The 21,263-nt window shown below is 32.9% G+C and overlaps 1 protein-coding gene across 16 annotated transcripts in view; it reads right to left on the reverse strand.

Annotated features, from left to right (window-relative positions):
• Positions 1–21,263, reverse strand: part of LOC129800662 (kinesin-like protein KIF13B) — a 151,799-nt gene that overhangs the window by 61,109 nt on the left and 69,427 nt on the right. The gene's annotated exons all lie outside the window — the stretch shown is intronic.

Here is a 21,263-nt window from a genome sequence, read left to right on the forward strand (position 1 = left end):
TTCAATGCGCCTTCTCAAAAATTTACTTACAAGAATTGGAAGCCGAAAATTGCGGAATACCAAACAATTGAAGGATTGTATATTCATTGCTTTTCCTGTGAAGTTCGAGCAATAAAAGAAGAAGAAAGGGCATGAGTCCGTTTATGTCATCATTGTCATTTTTATCTCGCCATTCCACACCCATAGTAATTTTTTATTTGATGAATTTTTTGGCACGACTAGTTTTGTCTGAACTCATGAATTATTGCATAACACTGCTGAATATTCTTCCTCGAGCTATGGCCAAAAAATAAATCAACCTTCTCTGCCTATCTTGTCCCTCTCTCTATCTACCTCCATCTGAATGTTTTAGAGACCAAAAAACTAGCACAATGTCCTCATAATTTTCTCAACGGAGAAACACCCCCAACGCAGGGTCTTTTCCTGTTTCCTCCCGAGCCTTTGACATGGAAGGTTGAAAGAGGGAAACCTCTTAATATGATAAGGAGATAATGAGAAAATTGAGGAGGTAAGTATATATGTTTATGAACAATTTCGAGAGAATTATAATTTCACGCAAATCAATATCAACACAATTTCCCCACTGTCTTTCATTCCCTTGCACTTCTAGTTCAACAATTTATCGAACATACAAATCAATAGAATATCGTTCAGACAATTATTATTTGTTAATGCTAAACGCTACAACTTCGGTGTCTCCTTTTTTTTCAACCATTCATTCCACCAACTGTCTATGTCTATCTTGCCAATTCAAGAGTTGTGTGATATGTACTTTGTGAATAAAACCACTTCCGAAGCGTATTCCTTTCGAATTTATCGACTCAGGGAGTCATACTCCACAGCTCCAGTACTCAAATCCAAATGAATCCATATCGTGCTTGTCATCATCATTCCCATCGATTCACATGTGACGTGAAAAGCAATTTTAAAATGTATCCCACCATCCTTCAATTGAATTTCTCACCCACCCTTTACCTTTCCTCCAGCACCAGAGTTAAGGGAATGTGGGGCAATTTGACATAGGGGAAGGTTTATTCATTACCGCTTTTCTTTTTCTTTGGAAAGAGGCAAATTAATGATGCAAATGGAGATTTATGGAGGGTATTTCGAAAACCTCACGTCACTATCTCTGACAGGTTGACCGGTTTGGCCTCTAGATGGAGTATCAAATAAACGGACAAATAGCGTGACAGCGTTTTTCAGAAATCGTCTGATTCGCAGAGATATGTCAAAAATCAAAGGAAATGTCACTTGTATTATCATCTGTGGGAAATGACAGCAAATTGAGCTATGGCGATGGCAACCCTAAGATTCTATGAAACCATTTACACCGTCCGAGCCGTTGCATTAGTTTGAGATTGTATTGTCCCAAAATCCCAATCTAATCTTATCGATTCGCATCGTAAAGTGGAAATTGCATTAGATTTTTACAGGGATGACGGTTTTTTTTTAAAGGTTAAAAAACAGAAATATTTACTCTAATCCAAGGGTGTGCACAAACCGTTGGAACCGAATAAACATCAAAATAATTTTGTTTAGGTACCGTTTTGACCATTATTGACGTACAATAGAATTCGAGGGGTCGCAATATATTTGCCGTTTACATCGAAAAAATTAAAATAAATATCAATACAATGCGACTATCCCAAATAGCAATTTGGCGTCATAATAACTCTGAGATTACTCGCTCACGACTAAAATATGACGCCAACTTCTAGTAATTTCTAGTGTCCCTATAAAAAATCTTCTCCTCACTGGGTATATCTGAGGGGAAATTTCACTTGTTAAATGGAAAATAGAACTATTCAATGCTGTGAATTCGCAAAGTAGTTGATATTTTCGCGTATTTTCTCAACAATATTATAGTGTGCATTTGGAGGAAAAGCTCCCCCAGTAAAAATATGTGTTATAATTTGAAAAAGTACAGTGCCGACAGGAATTAAGTGAAAATTAGGCAATTTTTTGCATGACAAGCACACAAACATTTTTTTATAAAATAAAATTTTATGGTTCAGGAGTTTGCTCCAGTTTCTGTAGTATCCTGTGATTAAAATTTTGTGTCGAAAAGACCTATTTAGTGAAAATTTTAAAAGATTTCTTTTTGTGTTGTTGCTACCCAGTTGGAAAATTTTCGACATGTCGGATGGCTCATTCAGCAATAGTCGAACGGCATAAATCTTCGTAAATGTGAGTAGTGAATTAGGGAAAAATTAGAGAAATTTACATAGAACGTAGTAGAAAACGATAGAAAATATGGTGAATTGTTGAGAAAGTAGTGTCTACGGTGGTAGTGCAATACAAAGTTGTGAAGTGCACTTAAGTCTTCAAAGTGAATAAGCTGCACAAGCTGCATACTTAGTAAAAAAAAAAGTTTGAATTCATCAACTGACAATGTCTGGCAGCTGTCAGCCGGATATCGAAGTGCCGGATATTGGAGAGAACTGCGTATTACAGTGGAGTTCCTTAAATTTAAACGACGCGACGGTTGAGTTCAAAATGTAAAATTTGAGGTTATGTATAGAAAGTTTTTCGTGAAGTCTGAATTAGAACTATTTTTCTCAGGTGTTTCCTCATTATTATCATATTATATTAACTTCTGCAACAAATTCCATATATTTCACAATAAATTACATTGAAATATTCTCTAAAGTTATTTATCTTAATTTAGGGAAAGTACATTTCACTTGAATTCCGCTACGTTTTTGAAAATATTGTTCAAATTTGAGGAACTGTACTGTACATAAGATTTTTGTAAAACTCTTGTCCAAATATTATTGGAATTTTTTAACAGATGGCGCTAAAAACAAAGTTTTCTCATTCATTTTCATCTCTTTCTCTCAAAAAATAAACATTGAAAATTTTCACAAAATTAAGATTCAGTATTAAGATCTACTTATTTGAGGTTAAAGCACCTTTCAAACTTTATTTTAGTAAAAGGGGGAAGTACTCATGCTTGATACCATTGGAAGCTTCGTAATGACTAATTTTTCACTATTTTTCTCAATAAACGTAACTCCGCAATATATTTTAAAAACTGGCCACTTTCCCATATTTTTTAAAATATGGTTGCGATGAGTCCCATATATATATTGTGAAACATAGAAAATTTAGTAATTATGAAGCTTCTAATGGTATCAAGCATGGGCACTTTCCCCTAATTATCGCTTTTTAATGCAAGAATCAACAATATTAATATTTTCTTAATTTTTACTCAGACAGTTACGATGATTGCATAATGCTGATTCATGTTTAAAGTTTAATAGCCTTAATTGTGCAGTAAGTTTTGTTCATCTTACCATCTTAAAATCAATCTTCACAAAGCAAAGAAAAAAAACAAATCAAAGTTGCTATCTAAAAGAACCCCACTTTCCCGTAAATAGGTATATTAAAAAAAAGTGGAGTTGGAAAAAGAGGAGTTATCGTTGACTTCTAATCTATTTTGTAACGTCACAGCCATGTGAAATTTACACGTTCATTGATTGCGGAAGAGCTTATCGAACTTCTGCGCTTTTCTGGGAAAGCTCAGGTTTCCCACATAGAAAAATCTCAAAAGCGAGAAAATCAATTGCAAAATGTTATCAAGATCTGGTTAAAATTTTCACCAAATGCACTCTCACAGAAAATTCCAAGTGCAAGTTTTTAAGCTTTTCTCAGTAATTGGAGCAGCTTAAATCAGATTTATCAAAGAGAGATTTTTTTGTCCCTATCTATTGCTCAGTCACTAGCCTGGTGCAAAGACAAAACAATATTATTGAGAAACAATACTTCAAGTAATTGTTCCAAAAGTTTATCTCAGAAGTTACTAGTACGAAGTGCAATATGGGATTTTAGAAGTTTATTCCTCAAATGTCTGTTCACAATTTTTCTTCTATTTTCTATTTTAAATGTAATGTTATTGCAAACTTTGTATGAGAATTCCATGAAGGAATCTCTTGGAAAGTTTCTCAGTCTTTTTCGCTGATGTTGTGTAACAATGAAAAGCATTTTAGGATATTTTATGCAGTTTTTCCTACTTTCGGCATTTTCATAAAAGTTTCCTTGACAAAGATTGCTTTTGTTCAGTATCAAATAATTTTATAAAGAATCACGAAAAAGAATTTTTGAATAAATTGAACTGCAAATAAGTATAAAAAATGAAGTTTATTTTTTGAAAGCTTGAAGAAAATCACATTTTTAGCAATTTAAATCTCTTTGGTGAAATTTTTCATAAAATGCAGCACAAATCTATTTATCCAAGACACTCACCCATTTATGGTATTTTTTAATTTATTCATGGTATTAGTGTATTTAACGCTGCAATATCAAAAAACGAATTAGTAAACACCTACGTTCAATTAGTAAAATTTCAGAAAGATAACAAACAATAATTTTACGAAATTTTAATTATTATCCCATTTATAGCAAATGCTATAAAGAAACATGAAGTATTTATGAATAAATTAAACAAAAAAAGGAAATATAAGAAATAGTGTTTTTTCTTCTTGCGAAAGCTTGAAGAGAATTACATTTTTAACAAAGTAAAAGTTTTTGCTGAAATAGTTCATAAATGGAGCACGAGTCTATTTATCCAAGACACTCACCCATTTATGGTATTTTAAATTTATTACCAGTGTTAGTGTCTCTAACGTTGTAATATCGAAAACGAATTAGTAAACACCTACGTTCAATAAATAAAATTTTAGGAAAAGAATAAATACTAATTTTAGAAAATTTTAATAATTATTCAATATTTATAGCAAACGATATAAAAAAAACATGAAGGATTTTTGAATAAATTAAACAGAAAATATAAGAAAAGAATTCTATTTTTGTCAGACCTTGAAGGAAGTTACATTTATAACAGCTTAAAAGTTTTTGTTGAAATAGGTAACAATTGCAGCATAAGATTATTTTTACCCTAGACACTAACACAATTATGGTATTTTTAATTTACTGGAAGAGCTATTATCTCAAATGTTGCAATGTGGAAAACAAATTAGCAAAGATCTAAGTTTACTCAATAAACCTACAGGATGAGAATGAATAATAATTTTAGGAATTAAAAAAAATCCATTTGTAGCACATGCTATAATATTTTAACACCTTTCCAAGACATCAATTTATATCTTCACATGATAATTTAGTTTTTAAACATCGTGTTGAATGCAAATAAACTTTTTTATTGAAAATGTTAAACGAATTTATAAAATATTTTGTGCTATAAATTATCTCAAAGTGCTTGGAGGCACACCATAAAATACAGCCATCTACACTACTGCTAATATTTGTTTCTTTCTTCTATTTTTGACATACAAATAGATCACTTTTAAGTAATTTTGTGAGCAATATTGATTTACAGAAGTATTATAAACTAAGCCTAGGGAGAGGTGGGGCTACTTTGAGCTGTGGGGCTACATAGTTATACGATATTTTCGCATATTTCTAAAGGAAACTGGTTTTTAACAAGATGTAATTTGGATAAACAAAATAATTGTGTATTTAAATAAAATAATTGTAAAGACCAGCTTCATTTAGAAATAGGCGAAAAAGTCGTATAACAATCTAGCACCGCACAGTTCAAAGTAGCCCCACTCCCCCCTACAGTGATTTTTACGTTTACCAGGTGTGTGTCTTGGTTTACAGCCTTTTTGACAGCTAATTTTATAAGAGATTTACCAAAGCTACAGAAAAATCTAGAGTCAATTGGTTGTTGAGGATTATTTTTTTCGTTTATAATCAAAGTTTATCATATTCAAAAAATTAACTAGTTCGATTGAAAATCTCATGAGCGCCATCTCTTGGCAATCTCCTGTGTTTTACATTTGCGAAATGTCATTGTTGTCAAATTTTAAAATTGGTATCAATTTAAATGACTACACTGAGAAAAAAGAGGCTGCGATTAACTTTTTTCCTCAAACTTTAACACTTTTTAGGTGTAAAAATATATCAACATTTTAATGTTAATTTTACACCTTTTAAGGGTAAAATTAACATAAAAAATAAGGTAACTTTAACCCATAATACACATGAAAAGGGTAATATTTACACCGATTTTGGGTAAAATTAACGTTTCTGGAATGTTATTTCGACTTTTTCAGATATTTGGTGTGGATTTAATATGAGAATCAAACCCAGCACCTCCGGTATTATAAAATCAGTCTTTTACCCATTTAACTACTAATACTCCTCTTATGAAAATTTATAGTAAATTTGTGCCTACAATTATAACCACAATAAATCAATATCACCTGAAATCTCCAAGCATCAAAAGTTCAAGTGTTGTAGGTTCAAAGTTCATAATTTCATCAGATTTATCTGCAGATCTTCGTACTTTAATCATTTTGACATGAAATAATTCTCCCAAAGCCACAAAATATATTCTTCTGAAAATCCTCCAACAGAGGTTCAAGAAGTAAAGATGCAGAAGTAGAAAATTATACCAAGATTTATTCATACAGAGACTCATGTTCTCCTTCATGAATATAATTATGAAAAATATGTTGGTGTATGTCCTCCATAAAGTCAAATTCATATTGCGATTTATATCAGAAGGTGAAAGACACAGGTAAAACAGAAAAAAATAGTATGGGAAGGAATTGTGGTGAAAAGAGGAAAAGTGGAATACATTTCTACATTTTTCCTTTTTCCCACCTTTTCCACTCATTGTTTGCGGTTGATATGTATTGTGATATGCTGAAGAACAACAAGACGTGATTTTTCTCTTTCACATTTTGCGTCTACTTCATCACACCCCTCAACCCTTTGGCAGCTTTTCACACATATCTGGGAAAATTATGCTTTTTTTTGTTGTTGCTACCTATGCAACTCTCTTCCATTCTTTCACCAACAATAAGCATCCTCGGTATTCCCCTAAAGTGCACAGGATAATATGTATGTCCTGCATAAGCTTCTCACTCCATTTTATATTGTTAAATTTTCACCAGTCAGTGTTTTATATAGTGAAAGCACTTTCTGCAAATGCTTCCTCTCTTTTATATTCAACCTTAAAATACTTCTATCCTCAAAACAAGGAGCGAACAAGCCGAAAGGTGCTTTCTTTAAATTCTTTTCCCAATTTTCTACAGGCAATATTTTTAATCACATGACACAAAATAAGTGATGGAAAATGTTACTTTAAGTTTAGTAAAAACACAGAGAGAAATCCGAAAAAATTAAAATAACTTTGCGGAAATGTTTATTTTACTCTGCAGTATTGATCCGAAATCGGTGTAAATATTACCCCCTTTTTAGGTGTATTGGGGATTAAAGTTACCCTTTTTCATGTTAATTTTACCCTTAAAAGTCTAAAATTAACATTAAAAAATGTTGATATATTTTTACATCTAAAAAGTGTTAAAGTTATAAGGAAAAAACGTTAGTCGCACCCCCATTTTTTCTCAGTGAAACAGGAGGTTTGTAGTGAAAGCACAAATTTCAAATTCAAGGATGGTAAAGCGTACCTGGGTTTGCGAAGTACTGGAACTCGTGTCTTGGATGCTCTAGCTAAACAGTATTTTTGCACCCAGGGGCCCATCAAGCCTATTAAAAAGTGAAGCTATTTTTCACTTTTCCTTGTAAAAATCTTGCAGCTATTGCACCGCGACTTAAACAAATTTGCTCGTAGTTCTTGTATAATTTTGGCGAACATAATGAAATATGTATTTTTAGATAGCTTTTAATGCACGATTTCGAAATATATTAAACTGATAAGGCAATTCTCTTTAAGAAAAAACTTGCGAATAGTCTTCAGTGTCTCTAGGCAAAAACGTATGGAAAAATGAAATGTCGATAGGCCCCTGTTTGCATCACTTACTGTTTACCGGTTCTTAACCGATTTGAGCCGATTCATAAATAACTCAAAATATTTCCCAAAATAGTTTTAAGTGTAATAAAATTGATTTTCGGACAAAAATTTCTTATAGGTTCATAACCGGTTTATTACCGGTTCACAACCGATTTCAATCGATTTAAACATCACTCTAAAAAGATTACTCAAAATACATTTGGAGTAATATAATTGAATTTACAATAAAAATTAGTTATCGGTTGTGAATAGGTTCATTACCGGTTTAGAACCGACAGGAACCGGTTAAAAATTGTCAGAAATTCCAAGACCTTTTATCGAACGCAAACATAACCCCATTCGGTTCAGAAATACTCTCCCAAGAGCCTTTTTAACCTTTGACCATGAAAAACCGATATTACATTGAGAAAAAATGAGGCTACGACTAACTTTTCTTCATCATAACTTTGACACTTTTCGGGTGTAAAAATATATCAACATTTTTTAATGTTAATTTTACACCTTTTGAGGGTAAAATCAACATGAAAAAAGGGTAACTTTAACCCATAATATACCTAAAAAGGGTAATATTTACACCGGTTTCGGATCAATACTGCAGGGTAAAATTAACATTTCCGGAATGTTATTTTGACTTTTTCGGATTTCTCTCTCAGTGTAGGAATAATTCACCGGGGATTTTCGTATAAGAATGAAATATCCGCCTAGCCAATCTCTAAACCAGATGAACAAAATTTAGTTTACCATCACTAATACTGTAAAATTCATTTTAGTACAGTGACCTTCGAAAAAGCAAAAAACAATAACGCGAAAATAATGTTTCTAATTTGATAACAAAATGTTTGTCAGTTATAGCAAAAGGGTTCTTCATTGCCCTTTCAAATGTAATTTATTTGTAAATCGTGTCCTCATTTCCACCACTGCACTGATGAAAATACGAATACAAGACATATATCCACCACCCATTTCCCATCGGGAAAAGGTTGAATATACCACATAATTTATTTGAAGTGTTTTCCAGTAGATTTTCCACAACGCATTTTCATAATACAGAAAAATAAATTCAGACAATTCTTTGGAGAAGCACCACTATTATTATTTCATTGCTTTTTCCTTGAAAGTTACAACACTGGGAGAGCAATGTTTTACCAAATGGAAGACGTATAAATACATTATTACTCTAAAAAGAATTTGGTGACAAAAAAGCGCTTTGGAGGTATGGTTTAAAAATTCACCGGCAAAAGTAACTAAGGAGAGCCAAGACACATAAATTGTGCCATAAAAATCGATAAAAAATAATTTAATTTACTAATATGACAATTCAAACCCCTATAAAATTCCAATTGAGAAAGGTAAAGTACAAATAAAATATTTTCAGTTGCAGTTATTTCAATTACGTGGATTTTATAGCATAATTTGTGTGTCTCCGCTAATTGTATGATTTAAACAGGTCCAAAAAGGAGTTTTCTCGAAAATTCTCAACAATCAGCAATAATTTCATATGTAAATTTGTCATTAGAGTAATATCGCTAGTACTAAAACGAAACCGCACTAAATCAATTTTTATAGCACAGAGTTTGTGTCTCGACTAACTATAAGATTACCGTTCATACAGTTTAACGAAAATGAGACAATTTTGAGCGTGACGGTAAGGCTTTGACTATGTACTCAGCCTATAACTTCGTCAGAAACGGAGTCCAAAAATTCGGGTTTTACAAACGGGTTTAATTTAAAAAAAAAAAACAGCACATAAAAAACTTTGAATCACTATAAAAGTAATAAAATTTATTTCAAAAGGCTCCAAGAAGACTCGAATTCGACAATAACTAGAATGATACTTGAAACTTTTAATGTTTATTTGAAAACAAGAATTATACTCTCAGAAGTTAATTTTAAAATGTAGAATATTTATTTAAAAAAATGACAATAAACCTCAAAAAAATTTTGTGATCAATATAGAGTCTACTAATTCTTAATTCCTACTCTTGACCTTAATTTCAAATTTATAGACACTCTACCCAACTGAGTATCCAAGGCAAAGAACAAATATGTGACTTTCCAATTCAAAACTTTTTTTTTAAACCGAAACTTTTCTGTTTTCAATTTCTTATTTGTTTCCATGAGTTCCTGTTTTTTCTCTTGGACCGGAAACAGTTTCCCTTTCAATCTCTGAATAAAGTTGCAAAAAATTAAGTATTAAAGAGCAAGTATATTCCCTATTCTTCGCAATTTTCTTTCTCTGATTTCCTCAATGAAACTTTCAACTTTACCCTCACACCCCACAAAAAAAGGAAAACTGTTTCTGAAGAAAAAAAGGCCCTGAGAAAGTAACCTAACGCAAGGAATAATCTAATGTGAAATCAGAAAATCTATGTAAATTGCAAAAAAACGAGAGGAAGAAGATTCTTAGGGATAGTGCTTTTGCCCCAAATAGCTCAGAATTATTGATGAACTTGTGCGATTTTCCCACCAAGGGAAATTCTCTCACAGGCCCCAACATACATATCGAAATAATGCTGCAAGAAGTATCTTCCTTGAAGAATGTCGACAGTGAAACTTTATTGAGTGTTTGTGGTTGTGGTTGGCTTTACTCCATGGATGTATAAACTCAATTTTCTCATCATGAGTGAAAAATCAAATACCAAACTTTTCCGCACCAATATTCAACATAAAATGCTATTTTTCACATCACACTCGCTCATTTTTCCTCCTCCCCCTCCCCCCTCGAGCACCAAACCCTAAAAATTTTCCTGATTCGGAAAGTTGTATTCGGTTGGGAGCCTCTCACTTTAAAAAAGAAAAGCTCCCCCAATCGAAAAAGCAAACAAATTGGGCCAAAATAGAAGAAAAAAATGAGTGGAAGTTGATGGGGAAAAGGTGTAAAGGAGATGACCCCTAATCAACTTTATTATGTTGAAGAAGGAAACCCTTTTTACGAATAGAAGAAAGCCCATTCACGTTGATTTGTGTTGTAATAAAATAAATTTTAAATTAAATGGTAAATGATGGATGAAAAGACTTTTTATCACAGATGAACTTTCACCCAGTATCTTTGAGAGTTTTTTTAAAGGGTAGAATCGCACTGTTCGTCGAATATTACTTATTTATTATTACATAAATTTTATGCATTGTTATTTCAAATTTTACACAAATTCGCTATTGAGTTTATCTGTTGCACATTCTCTAAGGTGCTGTCAAGGTCAAATGCGCGAATCCGGGCGCTTCGCTATGTGGATCATTATGACTACGCTAACTAGATAAAATCCACTTAAAATAATATTTTTGTTTTTATTTCCGTAATATGGTCACTACAGTAACATAATATAATGCCCAACGAACAATAACTTTGTTTTGTAAATATGTTATTGACATTTCAATGACAGTAAATGAAACAAAGATCTAGTTATCTCCTTCTCTCTTATAGGGAATTTTAAAAACATATTTACAAACAAAAGTTATTGTGCGTTAGGCCTAACTATTCAACTTTGAGAAAAAGCAAAAATAATATTTTTATCCGTTAAATAAGTGAGTGTAACCGACTCATTTCGAACTTGTGCCATCTGGGTTCTGTACTAAAAACTTTCTTCCAGAGATATTTTCGTTAATGACAGCTGGTTGGTTTGTACGAATTTTCTGACTTTGTATTTTCTTTTCTTCTTTCTGCCTTCCATTTTCTGACTTAATCAAATCATGCAAGAAGGGCGGACCCTATTAGTATTGATTTAAATAAATAAATAAATAACCAAGACACAAACCGCTGATATTTCAGGATCTTGAGAAATCTGAACTGAATTTTTCAAAACTTCAAATCAACTAATTCATTGTTTAATTCTTAATTTATTCATGAACTTTACGGAGATAAACAGAATTAGGGTAGAGTAAGTACTTTTCGCCACCTTAAGGTTTGATACCCTTGTTATTATTATAATTTTTGTCGAAACAAAATGAAATTTCGTGTACAGATGCTTTGAAGCATTGTGTCTCTATTGAACCAAGAGACTTCTCGGGAATTTTTGGGTATCTGGCTGAAAAATTACAATTTTCTGCAACAATGCATGTTTCAGTACTTTTCGCCACTTTTTAAACACTTTTTCGCCATTGTATAAGTACTTTTTCGCCACATGTTTTTAAGTGAATTTTAAGTAACAACAGCTTTCGATAAGCTTCAAAAATACATGGCACAGTACTTTTTCATATTTAACACCGATACCACACAATTATTAAAGTATTTCAAATGATTTTTTCGCATTTTTTATTCGAAAGAAAAGTTAATCGAAAATCACGCCTGTTTCAACTATATTCCGCGAGGTGCGCCACTTGTAAAATGCTTGGAAAAAATGAGTGGCGAAAAGTGCTTACAGCCGAAAAAGTAAGCCCTATTTCACCACATCCGTATATCTTTATTTTTTTTTGGAAAACATTATAAAAAAATGATATTAGAACAAAGCTTAGTTAATAACAAATTGACTTTCAGTGAAAAAATATCAAATGCTGCACAGCAAAAACATAAAATAATGCTAGACAATTTCTCTGAGCGTTGACAGATTCCTTAAGAACTCCATACTTTTTTGGTGATTGTTCATCTTGTCAAGAATTTCTTTAATTAACTTGCAAATAATCTAGTCGAGGAAGCACCAGATATGGTTTTCTGATTCTTTAGGCTAAAGGTCACGAAACAACACTTATTTCGTCGTTTCACAAACTTACTGGCGAAAAAGTATTGACTCTACCCTACAATTAAAAGTAAAACGTGCAAGGTTTAATAGAGAATTCATAATAAACTTTGAAGACTTATTTCTTAACGAAGAATACTTAGATACTATATTGATGATTCTAATTCCTCATGCTTGAAACATAAGAAAATATCGTCGGAACACTTCGGGTTTTTCCATTAGAGAAGTTTCGTTAAGTTTCATTAAGTATTGACAAGCAAAGATTGATTTTTATCCAAGACACTTCGAGTTCCACAAAGAAATCGCGCTAGAATAAAAAAAAATCATGGATTTTTTGAGAAGTTAGAATTTTATCCTTATTCCGAGGAAAATAAAGAATACTAGATAAATTTTGGTAGAAAGAAAATAAAGAAATTTTCATTGTACTTGAAATCACCTCAAAACGCTAATTTTATAAAATAGATCCATTTTTGTAAAGATTTAGGGTTTTTTTTACTGACTAAATCTGATTTTTTACCAAAAAAAAGCAGGGCGGTGACATTTCATTAGCTCTGGAAAATGCGACCGGTTTTAGTGTAATTTTTTCCCTGTTTTAATACACATTTCACGAGATATCTCCAAAACTACGTAGATTGCCAATTTAGGGTTTTCGGTTGCCTCTTCGTTATTAAATTGGCTTTTATTTTGTATTAGTATTTTTTGCTAATTCATTCTACAATGACAAAAAACAGCTAATAAACTCAAAAGTTTTTTCGGCTCGCTAGAAACATATGGGAAACATAGGAAATGTCATGCTCCTGAAAAAAAGTGTCTTAAGAAAGAAAACAGGAACAGTAAGTGACCAAATTGTATACGTAAAAATCGTTCAGTTCAGCCAAGACATAAACCTTTCTGCCCAATTTATTTAAATCTTGACTGTTTTTGCTGTGATGGTTTATTAATTATATCTAATATCTCAAAATGAGCACCACAGAAAGCCAATAAAAAACGAATTTAAGAAAATAACGCTGAAGCTTTGACGATAGCGTTAAGTTATCAACGGTTTATGTGACCCTTATCTTCAAAGAGGAAACAATTGACACTCATGTGACATGAAAATCATTTCACAATTCACATTTTCCCATTAAACTACGGCAAAAAGAAAATGCCCTTTCGTGAAAAGCTTTTAAGCAAAAGGAAAATCTTTCTGACTTCCTTCCTTCACTTCAGTCAATTCATATTCCAAAACACGTCGATTCAATTCCATATCCAATTCATTTTTTTTTTCCTCCAGCTCAATCCTCAGCTCAATTGGAAGGCCTTTTAGTAGACATTTCTATGCATGCGGCCCTCTTCAGAGCTTTTTCTTGCTCTTATACGTAATATGGGTGTTCAATATTTCGAAAAGTTCTTGGCAAGAAATGAATTTGCCAGGAGAGAAAATTCATGAATCAGGTACTGAGAAATTCATGTGAGAAGAGAGGAAAGTGTGAAAGGTTAAAAGGTTTGTAGGTAGCTATAAGTTTTTCCCATATTTTCCATCAATTCTTATTCGTCCATTCACTTTCCTTTGGAAGCTTTTTTTCCTGGTGTGTGAGAGTACTATGTACCCTCTCAAAATCAAGTGATATATTCAACAGCTCTCCAACTTTCTGTATTCCTTCGCATACATCCTCCCATTCTTCTTCTTCCTTATCATACCAGCCTTTCTCCAACATCGAGTGTGAGATAGCAAAAGACAGCGACAAATATTTGATTAATATCTCACGTCTCTATCATCAGACTTTGCATCACATCCAAATTGATTTGGACGTGACAGATGAAGCTTTCCATTCATCACGATTCAGCTTCCAGTCCCCAAGGCTACTGTCAAGGCTAGATATTACATGTTATCAAACCATCCTCTGTACTCTGACGCTTATTAAAAGCCTAGCAAGGTGCCTCTCTTTTTTTTTTGATGGACAACCCAAGAGTCAGCAAATATTTTCTGCTAGAAAAATTCGCACATAGAACGGCAATGGCTTCTGTATTGTTATTTTTTACACGTAATTTACACGATGTAATAAAATATATTAAATACTCTTTAAATCATATGCGGTATTAAATACTATAAGAAGAAACCCTTGCTTGTATTTAGGTTGATGACACATTTATTACAAGGTAAAACGCGCAGCACTATTCTGTGTTTTATACAGATCTCAGACACGAACCTATCTCATAGGTTTGTGACACGGGTTACAAGGATGTGCAAACATAATCTTCAAAACGATGAAACCTCAGAAAACTTGAAGAGAAAAAATTTTTTTGCTTTTGTTTTGAGAAAACCATACACATAATTTTAACCAGGGGCATGATATTTCCTATGTTTCCCATATGTTTCTAGCGAGCCGAAAAAACTTTTAAGTTTATTAGCTGTTTTCTGTCATTGTAGAATGTAATAGCAAAAACTACTAATACAAAATAAAAGCCAAATTAATAACGAAGAGGCAACCGAAAACCCTAAATTGGCACCCTACGTAGTTTTGGAGATATCTCGTGAAATGTGTACGAAAACAGGGAAAAAATACATTAAAACCGGTCGCATTTTTCAGAGCTAATGTCACCCCCTGATTTTAACATTTTTTAGGTGTAAAAATATATCAACATTTTTTAATGTTAATTTTACACCTTTTTAAGGGTAAAATTAACATGGCAAAGGGTAACTTTAACCCCTAATACACCTGAAAAGCATAATATTTACACAGATTTCGGATCAATACTGCAGGGTAAAATAATCATTTCCGGAATGTTATTTTAACTTTTTCGGATTTCCCTCAGTGTAAACCATTAAGAACTCTCCGGTGATGGCCAGTGGGTTTGAAGTCATTTCGCAAAAAAAAAACACTTCATCAATCTTGCCCCAGAGCTTTTGGTCCTGGATAAGGACCTTCTTCAGGGGTCGACTAAACTATGTTTCTTGTACTTTATCAGGATCGTTATTTCGTGTGGGTTTGGAAAAGATACCATCACTTTCAGGTTATCAATTGGGAAGGTTTTTTGGAAAATTATTTTCACTGATTTTCAACTTTTTTTTTTAGAAAATTTTCTTGAGATACGAAGGAAATCGTCCAGAGATATTTTCAGAATTAATCTGCATCGTCTTTTGTTTCATTTTAAGGAAAATCACGATAGGATATAAATAAAATCGTTAAAATTTATGGTGATAAGGCACATACGTACATCTGAAAAACGTTATAGGTTGACCCTAGGCCCCGGCGAGTGGCTTTCCAAGTTGAAGCCAATTTCTTATTTTCACATACAAATGCGTATGGGAATTTTTCTGCACTCGTGATCGTTATGCTAAATATTTAAAAAGTGAGAAGTTTTTCCGTATTATAAGATACCTTTCCGTATGAAGAGATAAATATACTAAATTTTTGTTTAAATAACTTTTTTCCTTGGAGCACTGTGAGCTGAGTCCCAGACCAATTTAGTAATTGGCTTCAAATAGCTCTATATAAAGAGTCCAACTTACCAGTCGCTTGGGTTGACTCATTGATTTAACTCAGAAGGTTGAAAACGACATTGCAAAATCCAAAACAGACAACTCATTTGCAAAAAGAAAAATTTGAAAAAGTATTTTTTTCTATCCTTTTTTTCCATCTGATTTCTCGGAATATACCTTTGTCAAGAAACTTTTGGCCGATATTGTACTAGGGTAAGTGTGCCAAATTTCGGCATAGTTGCATGCAAGCGCCAAAGTCTCATGTTTAAAATGTAATATTTTTAATAAAAATTGATTTTTTTTATTCCCTCTTCTTAAGGAGTGTTGCTTGGAACCTTGTAAACCGTTTATCGTCTTTATTTACTCTAAAATCATTCTTAATACATTTTAAAATAAATAAAAATGTAGACATGGCTTTGGTGCCTACTTCGGCCACCTTCATTCTCATAGTTCCTTGCCCTTTAGGAATTCTTCCATTGCCTTTTACACGTCATCTCGTTTGTCGGAGCTACATTTTTGTTATTCTTTTGCATTGTATAATTTCTAGAGTACGTAAAATCTAAAAGTTCATGGAAATTCGAGGAACAAAAAAGGTGGCCGAAATTGCAAGCTGGCCGGAATTTGGCACACTTACCCTAAGTGGTTTTAATTAAATTAATCTATGATGGCTACCAAAAATATGCAAAATTTGAATTTTTTGTGGTTACACGACCGATTTTTCTTTTAAAAAAAATTATTGGGAAGTATCAGCCCTAGGCAGACTTATACGGCTTAAACCGAGAGACGGTATAGTGGAAAACCTATGGAAACGTAGTCTAATCATTATTTAGATTGATGATTGGTACATATAATTTATAATTTAATGGTAGTTTCTGGTCCTATGATATTTTATAAAATAAAATATATAAAATAAGAAATCTAGATTAAATATAGACCAAATAAAAATGTTTCACAAACTTTCAATATTCAGAAAGATCCTTCATTTGATACCAAAAACCTGATTAAAATTTAATCTCTTCAGTACAATGTCGATATTAATTACTTTGTGATATTTATTTACTCGAAAAAAAAATCTTGGATTAAAAGCTGCGTAATTTTCATATTTCCTCCACTAAGGCCAGCCTGCCTTCCATCAGAAAATCAGTCATTGTTGAGCAAACACAATACATCTCATATACAATTCCAGTCCATTCGGTAACATTGGGGGGTGGTTTAGTCATCAGCCCCCGAAAATAAGTGACTTTCGGAACAGTCTCTCAATGACCAGACAAGTATATTGAGTTTGTGTACTACATAAATTACCAATATAGTAACTTTTCCGAGCAATTTAATCTTCCTCATACATTTATTGAACATTCATATTTTCCCTTTTTTTCTATTAGACTTTTCCATTTACCCAAAAGTTTTGTCACTTTACACAAAACATTCATTATTATACATGACAATTCAGACAGAAACAACTTGTCCATACTGTTGCCTAATGATTCTTGGGCACCAAAAGCACTTAAGAGACGTATACCAAGCCTAAAATTTAATTACATTTCGAGTTTAGAGATATGTATTGATTTGATGACATGGTCAATCCCACAAAATGACCATTATGGCAAATAGATCCATCCACCACCTTTTCCCGCATTTCTATTTTCACTTACCACACTACAATCTATTTTACTCCCGGAATTTGTTACCACCCACAAACCTACGGTCAAATTGTTATTTTGTGGGAAATTTTCCATAGCGGGGGATTACTAATCTAGTTTATACACTAAATATAAATATCGTCAGTTAAATCAGCATTTATCGTAACTTCATTTTTGCGATTTTGAGATATATACATATTTGGAATCAGCGTAATTTTGTTTATTAAGCGCACTTGTGAAAAAGAAACTTTTATAAGCCCAATAAAAATTATTTTAAACAAAAATTATCGTAAGTGCCCTTAATTAAGAAATATTTATCAGAATTTGTCGTAACTACAATTTTTGGGGAAGTTACGACAAATTTCCATACAAAATTTTCAATAATCAGCATTTGCCGTAACTTCTTTTGCTTACTTGCGTGGCTTATAATTTGCAGCAAAATTGCAATATTTCTCAATAAAATGTTTATAAACTCTTCCAAATATCGAAAGACAGTGGGAATAGTGTAACATGAAATCATTTTAATTCAATATTTGCGAGAAAAAAGTAAGAAAAAATCCCTACCCATCTGTCATTAATTCAAAACAAAACAAGCGACGTGGCGCACAAAATTTATTCAATAAAACTTATGAAATAAAAACTTTTAGGGACAGGGATAAGAGTTTAATTGACTAATTTAGTGAAATAAAGGCACTCATTGTCACTAGAGTTATTAAAATTGATATAACGTGTTTTTGAAAATTGTCGTAACTTACAAGATCTCCATACATTGGAAGTTACGGCATTATAAATGATGGAAGTTACGATAAAATATTATTGTGTTTCTTCTAACATATTTCTCAATATTGCAGATTTTAAATAATTTTATAAAGATTTTCTCGAGTTAACTTACAGTATATTAGTGCCACTTTTATTATTTTGACTCAAAAGTATCGCATTCGGGGCTCATTTTTAAGGAAAATAATGCTGAACTGAAAATTTCGTCTCCTGAAAAGTTGTCAAAAGGAAGTTACGACAAATGCTGATTTAACTGACGATATATCCAATCATGCTTCATTCGCCGTAACTGTTCCCATTTTCGCCGTGACTGTGCCTATTTTCGCCACAACTGTTCCCAACTTGTTGCCAAAGCTGGCAATAATGCCACGAAATAAAACATTTGATTTAAGTTTTCGTTTGTAAATTGATTATTTTGCATCAAAAAGAGAAGTAACGATCTATCGTAATTAAAATTTCATTATTCTCCAATAAAATATTAGTAGAATTTCAAATACAACGCCATCGAACTGGAATGCAATTCGTAATCACTTTTGGTCCAAAATCATTTAACACACATATTTACGTAGCCATTATGATTCGAATACAATCATCTCAACTAAACGTTTTAGCATATAATTTAACAATGACAAATCATTCAAATCAATTGACTAAATCCAATTAAACAATAATTTGGAATTCTGTAGAAACAAATTTCTCCGTGAGAATTAAAATATGTATAATACAAATATTCCGCCAAAGAACTTCTCAAATTACTTCTATATTCCATATGATTTTAATTAAGAATATTTCATATCGCAACTCTTCAGTCCCTATTTGTTCACTCTACAATCTTCTATTTCATCCAAGTATAAATGGGATCAATTTCACCATGAAAATAAGCTCCAGAAGCTCAACAAGAAGATATTGGCTAGAAGAGGAGTTCTACGGCATAATTTTCTACCTTCAACTTGTACCATATATCCCACAAAATTGAGTAGCTTCCCCAACAAGCAAGTTATTAACTTTCACAATTTACATTCCTATTCGCAAAGTGTCTCTCCTAAATAAACTTCAAGGATTTGTAATAAGAATAGAAATTCTCCAAATATTTTCCACATTTAAATACACTTCAGTCTTTGGGATCGGTTTTTCCAAAAAAAAAAGGGGGAAATTCCAGAGAATAAGATATTCTCAAGGTTTTCTGACGATATGCACCGTATTTACGGAAATTATGTTGTACATTTACAACAATGATTTACATTTTATAAAGCTGCCTAATCAAGCTTTCGTGATTAAGAATAATTTTGGGTTTTGAATATTTTTGGAAAAGCCAAATTCCGAATGGGCCAAAGTCTCAAATTCCGAAATGCCAAAATTCCAAATGAACTAAAATCTCGAATAGAAAAAACTCCTGAAAATCTAAAATCCCAAATGAGTGGAAATTTCGAATTGACCCAAATCTCGAAAAGCAAAAGTTCCGTATATAATAAAATCCCGAAAGAGCCAAGATCAGTAAATTCAAAATCCTGAATGGGTCGAATTCTTGATGGATCGAAATCCCGAAGCCAAAATCCAGAATTTACTAAGACCCCGAAAGTCAAAATTCCGAAAAGCTAAAATCCCGAAGAGCTAAAATTCCTAAATATAGAAATCCGAATGAATCGAATTATCGAATGGATCGAAATCCCGAAAAGCCAAAATTCCGAATTTACAAACATCTCGAATGGGCCAAAATCCCGAAAAGCCAAAATCGCGAAAGTCAAAAATCCTGAATTGAATTGAATTTTATTGTCATCTCTGTTCTTTTTCGGATTTTGATTTTTGGGATTTTCGGGATTTTGAAAACCAAAATCCCAAAAAGCCAAAATACCGAAAACTCAAAATCCCGAAGGAGCCGGAATCCTGAAAATTCAATTCCAATTCATTCCAATAAGCCAAAATCCAGAATTAACCAAGATCCCGAATACACATACTTTCGAAATCCAAAACCCTATAAGTAGTAAGGGTGAAGCAGCGTGATGTAACTAGCACAATTGCTGATGCAACGTGGTGATGAAGCACAGTGATGTTGCTGACGTTACAGGGGCTATCATGCTGGTCGACGTGCTACCATCAGGCCAATCTCCTGTCCTCCGCTCCCCCGCTCCCCCTCTCTCCCTCCCGCCCCCCACATTTTTGATTTTTTAACTTAAATTTTAAGTAAATATGGATTACAATGATGTGATGGAGCACAATGATGTGATGGGACACAATGATGTGATGGCGCACAATGATGTGATGGAGCACGATGATGTGATGAAGCACGATGATGTGATGACGTCACGGGGTTTAAATTTTGAATGTTAAACGTTTCGGACGCCATTTTGAATTCCCATCCGCCATTTTGAATTCCCATCCGCCATTTTGAATTTCCATCCGGCATTTTGAATTTTGGCCGCCATTTTGAATTCGTGTCCGCCATTTTTATTTTTATCCGCCATTTTTTATCACCGAACGCTGCTCCTATTTTTGTTCGCCATTTTTAATTTTCGACCGCTATTTCTATTTTTGTCCGCCATTTTTACCGACCGCTGCTCTTATTTTCTATGCGCGCGCCCCCTCTGTTATTCCTATTATTCACTATTTCCGTAATTTTTTTCGCGACATGAATATTTTTTGGCCCGATGGTGGACTCTTTCTCATGTAACTTTTTCTCCCTATACAATTGTATGTGAAAAGATCTGCCGTCCATGGGAATTGATCACCAGACCTCTCGGTTGCGAGTCCAGCACCTTATCCATTATGCCACTCGTGGCATGATAGAAGGTTTGCCAGAAGTCTTTCCTATGCAGTAAGTGGGATTCTCTATAGTCTCTGGTCTATATGCACTGTCTATGTGAGGAAAAGTGCAAATGCAATATGAGACCTTTTCGCGCGCTCGAGACCATATGGGAGAGACTATTTGTATG

Source organism: Phlebotomus papatasi, chromosome 2 (assembly GCF_024763615.1).
Source record: "Phlebotomus papatasi isolate M1 chromosome 2, Ppap_2.1, whole genome shotgun sequence".
Lineage (NCBI taxonomy): Eukaryota > Metazoa > Arthropoda > Insecta > Diptera > Psychodidae > Phlebotomus > Phlebotomus papatasi.